Raw genomic sequence first — 15,016 nt, 5'->3', positions numbered from 1 at the left:
ACTACGTACCCACTGTCGGCGCAGTGCCTGTGACCGCAGAACTGCATACCGCAGCAAGTGTTTTGCGGGTTATTAATGTTAATGTGATGCAAGGAAAAAATGTTATGTTAAAACGTTTATAAACAATCGATTTCTCATTATTATATAATATAAAGTCAATCAAAATTGTTAAATCAATTTTATGAAAACGTATTAATATATTTACATATGTACGTATGTATATATATATTTAAATATATATATGTATATATGTAATATGTAAATATGTTATTTATAAATTTAAGTTATTATTATTTGATAAATGATTTATATTGAAGGTTTATTTTCATAAGGTGACTCTTTAATAACTTTCAACTATTTAATAATTTAAATTTTTAATAAGGAATTGATAGTTGGGTGGGGGATGTATCAAACAAATGTTATTAATTTGAAAATGGATTTTTAGTTCTAATAAGGGAAACTTTTATTTGTCCAAAAACAATATATGTGTTCCTCCATTCATTCTTCAGACTTGGAAACTTAAACTGAGATCTCTACATTTAAATTCAAGTTGTAAAACCAAAACATGTGTTTACATTGTGTATTCTTTATGCTATTGTTTTGGGTTTTGGGTTGACTAGTGTTGACCAGTATAGGACGTCTACCGGAGGCTTGGGGGTTATGTGATTGTGGTGACAAGATGATGTTTTAAATCTCGATCTTTATAAACCCAACCATGGTTATGTGATGGAATGCTCTATGTATTGGTTGTGATTACTGATTGTTATAGTTGAGATTCTTATGTATGAGACACTTGACTTAACCATTATTTTTGGTCATCGATCAGTATCCTTGGTTTATTTTCTAGTCACCATGATGGGACTGTAATGTGGATTTATTTTGATGATCTCATGTTGTGACATGTTTGACTCAACCATTTTTGGAGTCTTCGATCAGTATGATTGAGATATATATATTTTGGTTATTGAGAACCATTGGATATTTGATTATCAGTGATACTTCAGTTGCCAATAGAGAGCTGTTGTGTTCATGATTTTCTATGGATGTTAGCTCATGGAGATTTGATTCTTTTATGCATATTTGATGATTTTATTATGGATTATCTTTTGTGATTTTGAGATTTATGAGTCCATGAGCATTAGGATAGGATATCTGCATGTAGTGATGGGAAGTGGCTTGCAATGGGGGCGGGGGCCCTAAGAGGCTGCTAGGGTAAGTCATTGTAAGTTGGATTAATAAATTATAACATTCACACCTAATAATAACTAAATGAACCTAAAAAGATAAGTGTTTTGTTCTCGCCCATGCCTTGAGTGCTTGTATAGGCTAGGATGGCAGTAGTGAGACGCATGGTTGGGACCTTAAATTTCATAGTATGCCTCGTCAGTATGAGAGGATACTAGTGGCCACATGAAATTAGTATGGACCCATAGAGTTTAGCTAACTGCCAGGGTAACTTGTACGTGATAATTGCGATGACACTTTCCCACTTGCATGGTAGGTTCCTACATGTCATTATGTGCCTCTGGGAATTAGATGTCAGATTTTGTGTTTGGAACCTTTGAGTTAGTATACTTTTAGGATTCCTTTACTTATAGAGATATGTGCTATGTGATTTTGATAGCCTATTTGGGACTTGAGATTATCTCCTTAGCACAGTGGGAGTGGACCACTTAGGTACCATGCGGTCGGGTGGTAGTGTATTTTCCACTCTTATCATTTTTAGATTCATTGAGACATCGTGGCTGTTGCATCCTGTTGGTCTGACTTTTTGTGTAGTAGAAGTTTTCTGTTATATCATAGAAAAGTCAAATGTTCTATTCCTAAGTGAAGCATAGGGCTTTGGATAATCGATCCATAAGAAATAATCATGATGTAAACCCTATATCATCTCTATTCATAAATTGTCGGGCACAAAATTTTGAATTTTCAAAAGAGACGAATATGCTGTCATATTCCTTTTCCTTTCTCCCGGGTTACCTTTCTTCCTATTTGTCCCAACTGTCAGATCCGACTAGATCTACTGTTGTCGTTACCTCACTATGACAAGTTGCATGCTTATTAAGTATGGCGAGGTAACGAGTGTTGAGTATTTTAGGAGGTGGGACCATAAAGTGAAGATACGATGATCGGAGATTTGCTTATTCAATGATTTATTGTGCAGGTACACTTTGCAAGTTACCATCCAAAAAGGATAGGGACCCACTAAAATATCTGACATTAGATTCGGAATGATGGTTTTTTTGAACGTTCCACAACCTTGCTATCGAAAAAATTAGGCACCTCCCCGTTAGCGAAGTAGCGAGGCCATGTGAAAATCTGAAGATGGTGACATTGCATCTTGCTTGTATCATAATTACACCAGGTGGCATGACCAGTCATAAATACTATTGTCAGAATTAGTTTTAATTGACAGAACTGATTACTGGGTAACCCTTGCATTTTTCAGCACGAAATGCTTTTAAGTGCTAGAGCTCGCTACCTCGCTATCAAAAAATTCAGGTGCTTCACCGTTAGCGAGTTAGCGAGGCCCCGTAAAATGGTAAAAGATTGGCAAGATCTTTGGTGACGTGGAATGATAAATGACTATGGTAAATTTTGACATGTGCCAACTATGCAGAGATCCGATTCTCATTAATGCCTATCTGACTGAATGTTCAAAAAATCCTGAACGTCAGCTTGAAGTGGATCAACGGAGCTCGCTACCTCGCTATGACAAATTGCATGCTTGTTAAGCCATGTGACATAGCAAATATAAATCAAGAGATCCTGTGCTTTTTCCTCACCTTTGATTTGGTAAGTGATCAGTGGCTGTCATCTCCTCCCTATGAAGAGTTGCAAGGGAGATAATTATAGTGACATAGCGAGTTGGGCCTCCCGCCTTCCTTCTTAAGAAGCCCTGTAGCATATCTTTCGATCATTTCTGGATCAGATCAACGATTGTCGCTGCTTCGCTATGGCAAGGTGCTCGTTCTTTATGCATAACGAAGTAGCGATATGTTGACATGTGTTCTCAGTCGTCAGTGGGTCCAAATATAAACGCCATCAAAGAAAGAATTCTATACGTGGCAAGTTCTCATTGGGTAAAATAACTGACATTGCAAATACAACTCCTAGTTGTTCTCTCTGGACCACATGATTGTAGGATCTTTGAAGATCGACGACGCAATTTTAAATGAAAAATGTAGTGCCACTCTCTGTATTAATTAGACAAGAAAGATTCATCCGTGAGGAAAAATAGAGTATAATACAAAGATTTCATCAGTTTCATCTCACACGAGAAAATATTTGGAGCCATTCTTGTGCAGAAGCCATTACTGAAAGAAAAGCGTGCCAAGGTCTGATAAAAATTGTCAAGTTTTCTGTTCGCAGAAAATTTGCAGGAATACAGACGAAAACAGAGACAAAATTCAAGTAAGTAATACTAGCATAATCTTCATAAGCTTTTAAGTTTTAAAAATATAGCCCAAGATGCCTCCGAAGAAGGGATTTTCAGGTGCAATAAACTACTTGGATAGAAATGTCCATGATGATTTGCTTGAGTTGCTTCCTAAGTCTACTGTAGAAACAGTGCAAGTTAAGAGGTTAACCTCACTGAACCCTAGGCTAAGGATAGCTGATGGATTGTATGATAAGGGTAATTGGGTTCAAGATGCTCAAACTTCTCAAACTAGTTTGATTTTATTCAAAAAATGGTTTGCAGAAAGGAACTTATATGCCCCTCATGCCAATATATGGAATTTTGATCTTGGAAAGCTTGTTGTCCCTAGTGTGTTTATGGATTTTGACCTACTTGAAGCTATAGCAAAAAATTATGACCAAGCCACTAAGGTAGTGAGAAGAATGGATGGTGAGGCATTAGTTACCATCAGTCCCAAGGAGATTAGGAAGGTTTTCAGTGTGGGACCTCTCACTATGTATCATGTGCCCATTAATTTGATAGAGTTAGAAAAAGAATATATGTCCAAAAGGGATGTAGTTAGACAAGGTGCACTGAAAGCCCACATATTCCAGATTGGAGGCCTCCCAACCATAACATTGTCTTCTAAAGAACCATTCAAGAAATCATGCTTTAATGCCAGGGTAGTAGAGATATATAGGACCCTGTGCAGAGTCTTCGGAGAGGGTGAAGAAGATTTTATTCCGGTGAGCTTCATGTATATGATCACCCAAATCTCCTCTTTTCGTGTGGAAATAATTTTTGATTTTGCATCTTACTTGGCTAATGAGATTCACCAGGGATTGGTGGGGATTGCAAAGGGCAAGGTGGAAAAGGTTTGGGGTCAGTACTCCCAATTGATGCATATGTTTCCTTTTAAAGGGGCCACTTATTTCGGTAAAGAAATGGTTTTAAATAGGGAACAAGAAGGGGAGGCATTGCCAGTCCAATTATGGAGTGCAAACATGACTTGGGAAGTAGAAAATGCTAGCTTTGTTAGATTTGATAGGCACTTTGCCTCCAAACTAAGATGCCTCATATTGAGTGATAATCCTAGAATTCCTTAGGCAATAATGCATCTTGTTAGGCCTATGGACAAACCCCATAGTCTAAAAGTTTCACATAATTGGGGAGATATTATCCCATATTCAGTCTCAACTGTCATTAGGGTCTATGGATTCAAAGGAACACCCCATGTACTAACCTATCAGGTAGCTTTAAAGGTAGGGATAGCTGAATTTTTCTGGCAGTTGGCAGGAGTGGAGGAGGCCTTTTTGCACAAAAGGGGAACAGGATCAATTATTCCTACTTGCACTATAGCCCACCAATTTGTGATAACTAAAGAAGGGTGGATCTTTCTCCACAAAATTTTGGATCAATTTAAGATGGCAGTGTCTCATGCTCGTTTTTGTGATAGAGAAGGTTTCTTTAATTTTGCTCTTAGACTTAGAATCAAGCTTCGTCCAGTTCAGCATGAATTCTATTTTTCTGAAGATATAATAAGAAATGAATATTCTCTCCGTGAGAAAGAAATAAAAAAGAAAAATGGAGAGTCTATTCAAAATTTTTGGAGTTTATTAATTATTTTGACAAAGATTACAGTCCTCTTAGTAATGCTACAACCAATGCAGATAAGATAAATAAGCTCATGAGTACATTCTCTGAGATAATGAAAGTAATGAATGAGAAGAAACAACATTTTATTGATTCTTTTCCAGATAAAACCAGAGGGGTTATGAGAAAATTGGGTTTCACCCCCAACATTGGAATGGGTCCACTGGTGGTACGAAAGAAGATAGGATATACTATTGTTCGGCAGCAGATGCCCATTGTACACAAAGAAAAATAGGTAGTTGAATCTACCTATACTGTCCTGGAACAAAGACCCCCTGAACCTTCTCCCAAAACAAGAAAAATAATAAGGGAAGAAGAATCCCCTAATGAAGGTTACTCACCTTCTCAAACTCCAATGAGAATTGAGGAAGAGCAGCTTACCAATGAGCAATTTGAACAAATGGGGTCACAAGGAGAAATTTTTTTTACACAAGCAGAAATTGATGAAGGGAACCCCCAGGAACCTCCTGTGCCAAGTTTTGAATTAACTATAGCAGATTTCAGAGGAAGGGAATTGGACCCTATTTTGGAACAAACCAATCAGCATTTTTTGTCTGATAACAGTTTTGTAAGATCTAGGGCTTTCCATTAGTTTGCATGGATGGTAAACATGCACATTTTTGAGCAAAGGTGTAAGAATATGAAAATAGAGCATCCAGAAATGGATGAGGCCTCCATGCAAAATCAAATAAAGGAAAAAATGATGCAAGAGTTCCAGAATATAACCCCTGATGAGGGTAGAAAGATGGTAAAAAATGCAAATATTTTATTATTACCCAATTGGGATATTGCTGATGCATTAATTTTTAATTCTGTATCAAAAAACATAGGAATACAAGACCTAAATAAAGAGGAATTCTTGGGTACAACATTCAGCAATGATCAAGCTTCCCTTGTTATGTGGTCCCTGAGAAGAGGATCCCGGACTACTTCATCACAGCCTGATGATTCAGGACTAATAGGGAATATCATTGTAAGGAGAGTTACTGATACTTCAAATCTACAGGCAGCCCACATGAATGTGGATTATTCTAAATTTTCCTTGGCCACTACAGAAAGAAAAGAGAAGGAAATGATTGATATGCACAGTAAATATGAAATAGTGGTGGATGCTTATAATCAAGAGGTAAAAAGGAGAATTGAGCTGGAAAACAGGGTATCTCAATTGGAGAAGATACTTGGAAAAAGGAAAGTGGGAGAATCCAGTACACTGAGAATTGCATATCCTCCACAGTCATCTATTGGATTAACCCCTATCATTGAAATACCTGATACCCCTAAAAGACTCCAATTCTATACTGCAGAGAAATTTGAAGTAGAAAAAATCAAATGACATGAGTGGCAGATAGAATTTAGAAATCAGCAGGAAGAAAAATGGAAGCAGGGTATGACATATTTGAGGGATAAAATACAATGGTCAAATTTTTATGATCAGTTGACAAAGATTGTAACCCTCATGGATGCGTTGAATAAAGAAAAGGATGGACTAAATTCTCTTACACAGAAATGGAGACAGAGAAATAATGATATTACAATTATATGTATATCTGCAGTCCAAATGCCTTATCATCAAGTTGAAAATATTTTTGATTTATTGAATAAGTTAGAAAATTTTGAGAATGAAAGAGATTCTTTACAGAGAAGATTGATACTCTGTTTTTCAAAATATCTTGCTGAAAAATTCACCCTATTTCCTTGTGCTTTAGAATCTGTTGATATAGTAAAGGAAAAAGAAAAATGGAAAAAGGAAATGGATGAATTATTTGATAACAGAATAATAAACATCATCAGTGAGACTGACCATTGGTTTTGGGCAAAGACAAACGAGGAGCTGGTAAATGTATAATTGTATTATACTACTATGAGAAAAGAATTTGATGATTTAGAAGAAAATGCAAATTCTTTAATAAAGATACAAATAGAAACTCTAAGTTTTGATTGGCCAGATAATGATACTTTTAATAAGTGGAAAAATCAGTTTAGTGAACAGATGTCAGGAGACAATGAGGAAGAAGATGCAAAAGTAATAGTTACCCTTGTAATCAGCAATGATGACATGGAAAATCCCCAGGTTAAAGTGAGTTTGCAGGTAATAGAAGATGATACATCACTTACAGACCTCATGGGTATGTACTCTGAAAGTGAAGAATGACTGCAAGGTCAGATCGTGCTCTTGTCTCAACAATTCAGAAGCATAACAGAAAGGGACCCGCCAAGAAATGTTGTTAATCTTTCTGTTATTTTGTTTTTTTCTTCCTTTTAAATGGACACCTGTCACCTTCTTTAGCTTGAAGCTTGTTGCATCTCACACAATTTAAGTGAGATCCCAAGGCTAAAGAATGGTCCGAATTCTATTTTTACTATGTATTGTGCTTAGTCCTGTTTTTGGTCCAAACATTTTGAAAGCAAGTTTGTAGTATACTTTTCTATCAAAATTTCTGAAAATACATGAATGTAGAAAGAACTGTGCTTCTTTTCTGAAGGTCTTTCTGGGTCTATTGTAAAGGATATACCATTTTCAAAGGAAATGAATACAAATTATGAACTGTCCCCATATCAGTTCTTTTTGAATTTTGTCTCCTTTTAAATACTTAGCTACGTTGATGTTGTGTGAGTAAAAACTTATGCAATTGACTGCAATCTAGTAGGGTTGTATATCCATTTGTTATTGCTGTTAATTCAATGGATTAAATAAGGGCTCTGATGAATGTGATGAGATTGCTTAGGTATTGAAAAGGATTTTTGAATGATAAATTTTGATAAGAATCGTTGATAAGAATTTGTTGCAAAGCAACAAATTAGATCTAAGAATTTACTATAGACTCTGAACCCCAATGGATTAGGCACTGATCGAAAGTATTTCAGCCAAAAGAGAAGTATATTATGACTGGTTTTTTCAAATACATCATAAAATCAAATTTTACTTTTATTTCCTGTAAGATATTCAAAGTTGGCCAACACTTGCCTGCATGGAATGTTTTATCTTCATTTAGCCATAGCTGTTGAAAACATCTACAGATCTATAGAAGATTTCTTGGCCATATCTGTTCAAGGGATGTGTTTACCAATTTGGTAAGAGTTATGTATATGTTTGAGGATTTAGAAATGAGAATCAAAATGAAACTAAGAATAATTCTCATACAATTGTTCCATTTTTGAACCATCCCCGGGTACACCTGCCCTGGTTTTTACAGAGCCAAAAGAGTAGAAAATCGTCTGAGGTTTTGTTGAAGTTGGGTCCTAGTACTTTGCATATGCAAGTGACAATGAGAATTGGCTATTCTTTAGGTTGTGTATGTACTGATATCTAGGTATTAAGGCTTTTGTCTCTTAGTAGTTTTAGCACTATTTTTAACACCAACAAAATGGCGACTCTGCTGGGGAATGTCTAACACATTTGTAAAAAGTACTGCAGTTGTCATTAGTCCTATTGTGTACGTGTGTGTTGTGTGATCTTTATTTTGCCCGTGGCTATAAGGGAATCTTTAGTATCAAACCTTGAGGATTTAAAGAAGATATAACCCAAATACCATTGCTACACACTGACGCATCCAGCTTATCCAAGTGTCTTATCTAACAAGCAAGAGTTGCAGTCTTACAACATCAGTGATTGGTCTGTCTATGCCGTATTTTTGTTCCTACTTATGTATTGTTTTCTTTCTGTCAGTAAAAGTGTTATTATGTTTTTTCTCGAAAGAGGGTGGTGACTCAGTCAAAGTTTTGAAGCTAGTGCTTATTGTAACAAAAGAAGAATATGGTTGACAAGAGAAAAAACACAAGGGCTTACATGAGAGCCAATCCCGATGTATCAATGTATACTGATCTACCCCAAGGTGGTAGGAAGAACCAAAATAAGAAAAGAACAGATCCAAATCCTACTTGGAAGCCTAGAGGTAATGCCTCTGTAAATTCCCATTATCAACCAATAATAGGAAGAGAGTCATCTTCGCTTAGCTCTGAATCTGAAACTACAAGACTCTTAGGAGGTATTTTCAGTATCCCATTCCCAAATGAGAGAGTTTTTCAAGATAAGGATGTATCTACTATGGGAATTGCTTCATTTAGACCAGAGCATGTAGCAGATATAAATTGTAGGCTAGGATTTAGGAGTTCATCTGATAATCCTTTTAATCCTAGAGTAGCCCCTTATATGGAACCAAACCTTATAGATCTGGATGACCTTGCTGATTCTGAGTCAACCTCTGCAGACTCTAAAGAAGTGCAATCTAAAATAGGATTCTTGAAGAAATGGATTGCTGAGGAAGAAGCTAAATGCATTTGTCTTGAAAAGGAGAGGGAGCGAGCCACTTTGGATGCAATAATAGAAAGAGATACTTTGCTAAGAAGGATGGCTACTATGAAAGAGAAAAATAAAAAATTAGAAGAGAATACTACAACTCTCCATAAGGATGTCTTTGGAGATGTTGATAATCTAAGAGCTAAAGTTCAACAATAGGAGAAACGCCTAAATCAAAGGCAAGAATCAATTATTGATCAAGTTCAAGCTTATAAACCCATTCAAGTGGATCCGGTAGAGCCCACTGGAACAGTTCCAGATAAAGGGAAAGGCAAGGCTATAGGAATCCAAATAAATGAGCCTCAAGCTATACCGAGCAAACCTATACAACCCTCCATATCTAAATTAGATCTAGATCTAGAGAAGGCTCAAAAAGAGAGGGAAGACCTTGCAAAAGAACTTGAGAAGGTTGAGAATGAAGCTCAGGCTGCAGAAACCAGAAGGAAAATCCAATTCATAAAGTCTAATTCTGCATTGAATTCATGATCTAGTTTGTCTATCCCACCTACAAATCCTACACCAGTTAGTGGTCCCATAATCCCGAATTAGAAAGTACCCCAATCTGCTCCTACCTCATCTTCCAATATTGGCACTCAAGTCCCATTTGTCCCACCACAGCTGTCCCAAGCTACTCCCCTGAATCAAGCTAATACAGCTAGTACTTCTAATGTTCCTGGTTTCTAGAAGAAACCTATATACCTCGAAAAATATAGACAAATATCATTTGCCAGTATTCCTGGTGCCCCCCATCCCATATCTTTTGATTTAAGGGATAAAGTGGTTAAGTTTTCTAGAAATAATGTTGTTACTGGTGAAGAACATTTGAGGATTTTCATTGACATGCTGAATGATTATGAAGTTGAACATGAGGACATGGTGATGAAATTATTTGTGCATTCACTAACAAAGGATGCAAGGGATTGGTTCAGGAGGTTGCCTGATGATAGTATTACTTCATGGAGTGATTTGGAGAAATTGTTCAAAGAGCAATATGGGGACAATACTAATGTAGGATTCATGTTGAATGAGTTCAAAAATATCAAGAAGAATCCAAATGAATCCACATTTGATTTCAATGTGAGATTTCAAAAGGGGATGTACAAACTTTTTTAGTTTATGAGGTTAAATGAAGACGTCTATCTCACAACCTATTTCAATGCTTTTGATAGCAAAATGGCCTATCAACTAAGAGATAAGGATCCTAAAACTTTAAGAGATGCCTATAGAGTTGTAGTGAATATAGAAAATAATAGAAAGGCATCTGGCAAACTAGGGAGGAGGGATGATCCTAAGCTTTTTAATCTTAAGAATAATAATAAAGGGGAGGGTGACAAAACTCCCATAGGAAAAAAGCCTGAAGAACCTACTATAGGCCATGTTTTAGAAATGCTGAAGAAGATGAATCCCACTATTTTCAATAAGCCAAATGTTGCTGAGAGAACCCCTGTGAATAATAACAATTTCAATAGATAGCCTAGGATGAAGAATTACCCTTACACCACTCAGTGGAAAGATGGTAAACCAGTTCCCAACCAGACCCAAAATATGAAAGATAAGGGTACTCCAGACCCCCTGCAAAGGAACACTGTAAATATGAATGATGATGTACCATGGTGCATTATGTGCCAATCACCTCATTCTGCTGATTATTGTGCTGTTGCCCAGTCATTCGCCCAAGCTCAAGGAGTGCAAGCAGAAGAAGAAACTAAAGAGAAAAACCATGATGATATAAGATGCAATATGGTGAACACATGTGATGATTTGATAGATTCTGATTCAGAAGAACCTGAGAATGATGTTACTAGCTAGAGAATTGCTTACCAGTTACATCATCAGCAAATATTTTCAGATGATGAAGAGAATGATACAGATAAGGTATGCAATACATTTTCTGACATAGGTCTCACAAATTTAAGAATCCCCTCCAAGGAGGAAATTGTTAGAATTATAGCCGAAATGATTTCACAAGTCCATAGTAATTATAATTTGAGAAATAGAGCAATAAGTAATGATTTAGGAAGGCCATCTAGTGTGTTCATCAAAGACACCACTCATAAGATAAATGATCAACACAAGAAAGTCAGTATAGATGTGCCTAAGATCAAGGAGAACAAGGGTCAGAAATGGGAACCAAAGAAGAAGGTTCAATTTCAGATAGGTGAAACAACAAAAATAGTAGTGCAACCAGAGAAATCAAAACTAGATGTTGTTAAGCAAAAAGTGGTGCTTACTACTCAAAAGACTTCGATTCCAGGTACTATTGTAAAACCTACTATGGTTGAACCTGTTGATATGATTTCCATGTTATCTCAAATTACTGTAAAGGTGCCCTTGTCTGAGATTTTTAGAATTGAAGAGCATAAGAATAAGGCTTTTTCATGGTTGGGTGGAATAGCAAACAACAATATTATTGATGATCAAGTTGTATCCCAACAGACCCCATTAATAATAGAGGATAGTGGTATTATATCCCAGATTTTTCAGATGTTTTTAGATGATTCATTAGTTGCGTTCATAGAAGATATTGATCCTTTTTTCCTTAGTCTAATCATAAAAGGGAAAACCTTAAAAAATTGTATGATAGACTCTGGAGCTTCCAACACTATAATGCCTTTCAAAGTAATGGAAGCCCTAGGATTGAAGGTGGATACTAAGCAAGGCAGATGCCGAGAGATGGATGCTAGAGTGGTTCCAGTAATAGGTACTATAAATGCCTTACCATTCAAACTGGCTGCATTTCCTGAGGTAGAATTAACCATGTCTATCCTTGTGGTAGATATACCTCCACACTACGGGATGCTACTTTCCAGAAAATGGAGTGCTGCCATGGGGGGGAGCCTACAATGTGACCTTACTTATGCCACCTTCCATATAGGGGACAAAGCTGTCTGGGTAAATAGGGAACCAAGGGTTAACCACATCTTAGGTGAAGAAATTGACAAAGATACCACTTGTTTCCTAGACACTGGGATTAATGCTTTCAGGGCTGAATTAATTATTCAAGAAGTGGAAAAATTGCCTGCTATCATTGAAAATGAGGTTGAATGTTGCATGAATTCACCAAAATTATGGACAATGTTCTTTGATGCGGCTAGTTCTAAAGAGGGTGCAGGGGCAATTGTAGTCTTTGTGTCCCTTGAAAATAACACATTCAGGTATTCATTCACCTTGAAGTTTGCCTGCACTAATAACATCGCTGAATACGAAGCATTGTTGCTAGGACTCAAAGTGGCCACGCACCACAAAATTAAGAAATTGTGTGTCATAGGGGATTTTGAACTAATCATTTCTCAGATCAAATGAACCTACTCCTCAAAAAATAGGAGATTAGAACAATATAGAAATGCAGTCTGGGATCAAATAGAATTCTTTGATGCATTTGGGATCTCATGGAGAGATAGGACCCGGAATAAGATGGCTGATCTTCTGGTAAATGTAGCCATCAAACCAAAAGAAATATCATTTGCAGGAATCTCTTAGATTGAGGTCCAAAATAGACCTTCTATACCTGACAACATTGAAAATTGGTAGGTGTTTGAAGATGACAAAGATATTACAAATTTTTTGCTAAATGAAGACAAGTACCATGGTCAGGAGATGGACTGCAATGGACTGATTGAAACCATAAATGGGAAAGAAACCATTTTTGGTCAAAAAATAATCCAATTAAAAAAAAAAAGATTCCGAAGGGGTTGGTAGTCTTGGAAAATATTTTTGATAGCCAAGACAGAGTAAAATCGGGAGTAAATGACGCCAAACCCCAGGAGCTAGAAGAAATAAATTTGGGTACGGATGAAGTTCTTAAAAGGGTTTACATTGGCCAAGGTTTGCTTGTTGAAATCAGAAAAGCATTGATTGACCTACTTAGAAAGTACAGGCATATTTTTGCTTGGTCATATGATGACCTTAAGGTTTATAGGGAGGATCTTTTCCAGCATGTCATACCGTTGAAGGAAAATGTAAGACCTTTTAGGCAAAAACAGAGGCCAATCAATCCTACCCTTGCCCCAAAAATGTAGGAAGAACTGACAAAACTGAGAGATGGCGAAATAATCAAACCAATTAGGCATTCCACTTGGGTTTCAAACCTGGTTCCTGTGAGAAAAAAGAATGGAGATATTAGGCTTTGTGTTGATTTTAGAAATCTAAACATTGCATCTCTAAAAGATAATTATGGCTTATCTAATATGGAAGCCATGTTACAACAAATGAATGGCTCTGAATTGATGTCAATGATGGATGGCTTTTCTGGATATAATCAAGTTCTGGTAAAAGAAAGTGAACAGTTTAAAACAACCTTCACAACCCCTTGGGGAACATATGTGTATGTGAGGATGCCTTTTGGCTTGATTAATGCAAGAGCTACTTTCCAAAGAGCCATGGATGTAGCATTTCATGAGTATATTGACAAATTTATGGTTGTGTACCAGGATGATCTTACAGCGTATTCTAACAAGGCTGAAGATCACTGCAAACACTTGGAATTTTTTTTTATAAAAGCCTTGGAATATGGGGTATCTTTAAACCCAAAGAAATGCTCATTTGGGGTCACAGAAGGAAAGTTATTAGGACACATAGTGTCTAAGGATGGGGTAAAAATAGACCCAGAAAGGGTAATAGCTATTGATAAAATCCCCAAACCTAAAAATGTGAAAGGTATACAGTCCTTTCTTGGCCAAGTTAATTTTCTGAGGAGGTTTGTTACCAATTTTGCTGAAATTAGTAGACCCATTTCAAAAATGCTCAAGAAAGGAGTTGTCATAGATTGGAATGGTGAACTTTCACAGGCATTCCAAGATATAAAAACTGCAATAAAGAATGCTCCAGTGTTGAGGACCCCAGATTATGCAAAACCCATGCATATTTTTTCTTTTGCATCATTCCATACTGTAGCTGCAGTTTTATTACAGAAAAATCAAGAAGGATATGAGCAGCCTATTGCCTTTTTCAGCAAATCCCTGCAGCATGCTGAGCTGAAGTGTGAAATAAATGAAAAACAAGCATATGCTTTGGTAAAGGCTGTAAAAACATTCATAAGTTATTTGGTAGGTGCTACTATTATTGCTTTTGTAGCTAGTGCTGCAGGTAAGGATATATTCTCTCAGCAAGAAGTGTTAGGAAGGAGATGTAGATGGATCAATAGAATCCAAGAATTTAACATTGATATACAGATAACTAAGTTAGTAAGAGGTCAAGGTTTGGCCAAACTCATGGCCGAAACTAACCTAGAAGCTAATCAGATAAACCTGGTAAATGATGATCTCAGAGCTGACTTCTGCGACATGGACCAGTGTGACTTGTACACCAATGTTATACATTACTTGTAACATATGGAAGTTCCTCCCCATCTGCCTGATAATGAAAAAAGGAGTACTAAATTGCAAGCCATCAGGTATGTAATTGTTCAAAATAACTTATGGTGGAGAAGTTTTGAGGGAGTTCTGTTGAAATGTGTTGACAAAGAAAGGGCAAAAGAGATTTTGAAAGAAATGCATGATGGAGTATGTGGAGGACATTACATGGCCAAAACTACTGCGCATAAGATAATGAGGGCTGGATTTTGGTGGCCTTCTTTGTTCAAAGATGCTCAAGTTATGGTTAAGAAATGTGATCCTTGTCAGAGGTTTGCTGGAAAGCTGAAATTCTCAGGAAATACTCCATTGAAG

This window comes from Cupressus sempervirens, chromosome 5, assembly GCF_028749045.1.
Source record: "Cupressus sempervirens isolate cs-2001-9-10 chromosome 5, ASM2874904v1, whole genome shotgun sequence".
NCBI lineage: Eukaryota > Viridiplantae > Streptophyta > Pinopsida > Cupressales > Cupressaceae > Cupressus > Cupressus sempervirens.
Note: the sequence above shows the minus strand (reverse complement) of the source record.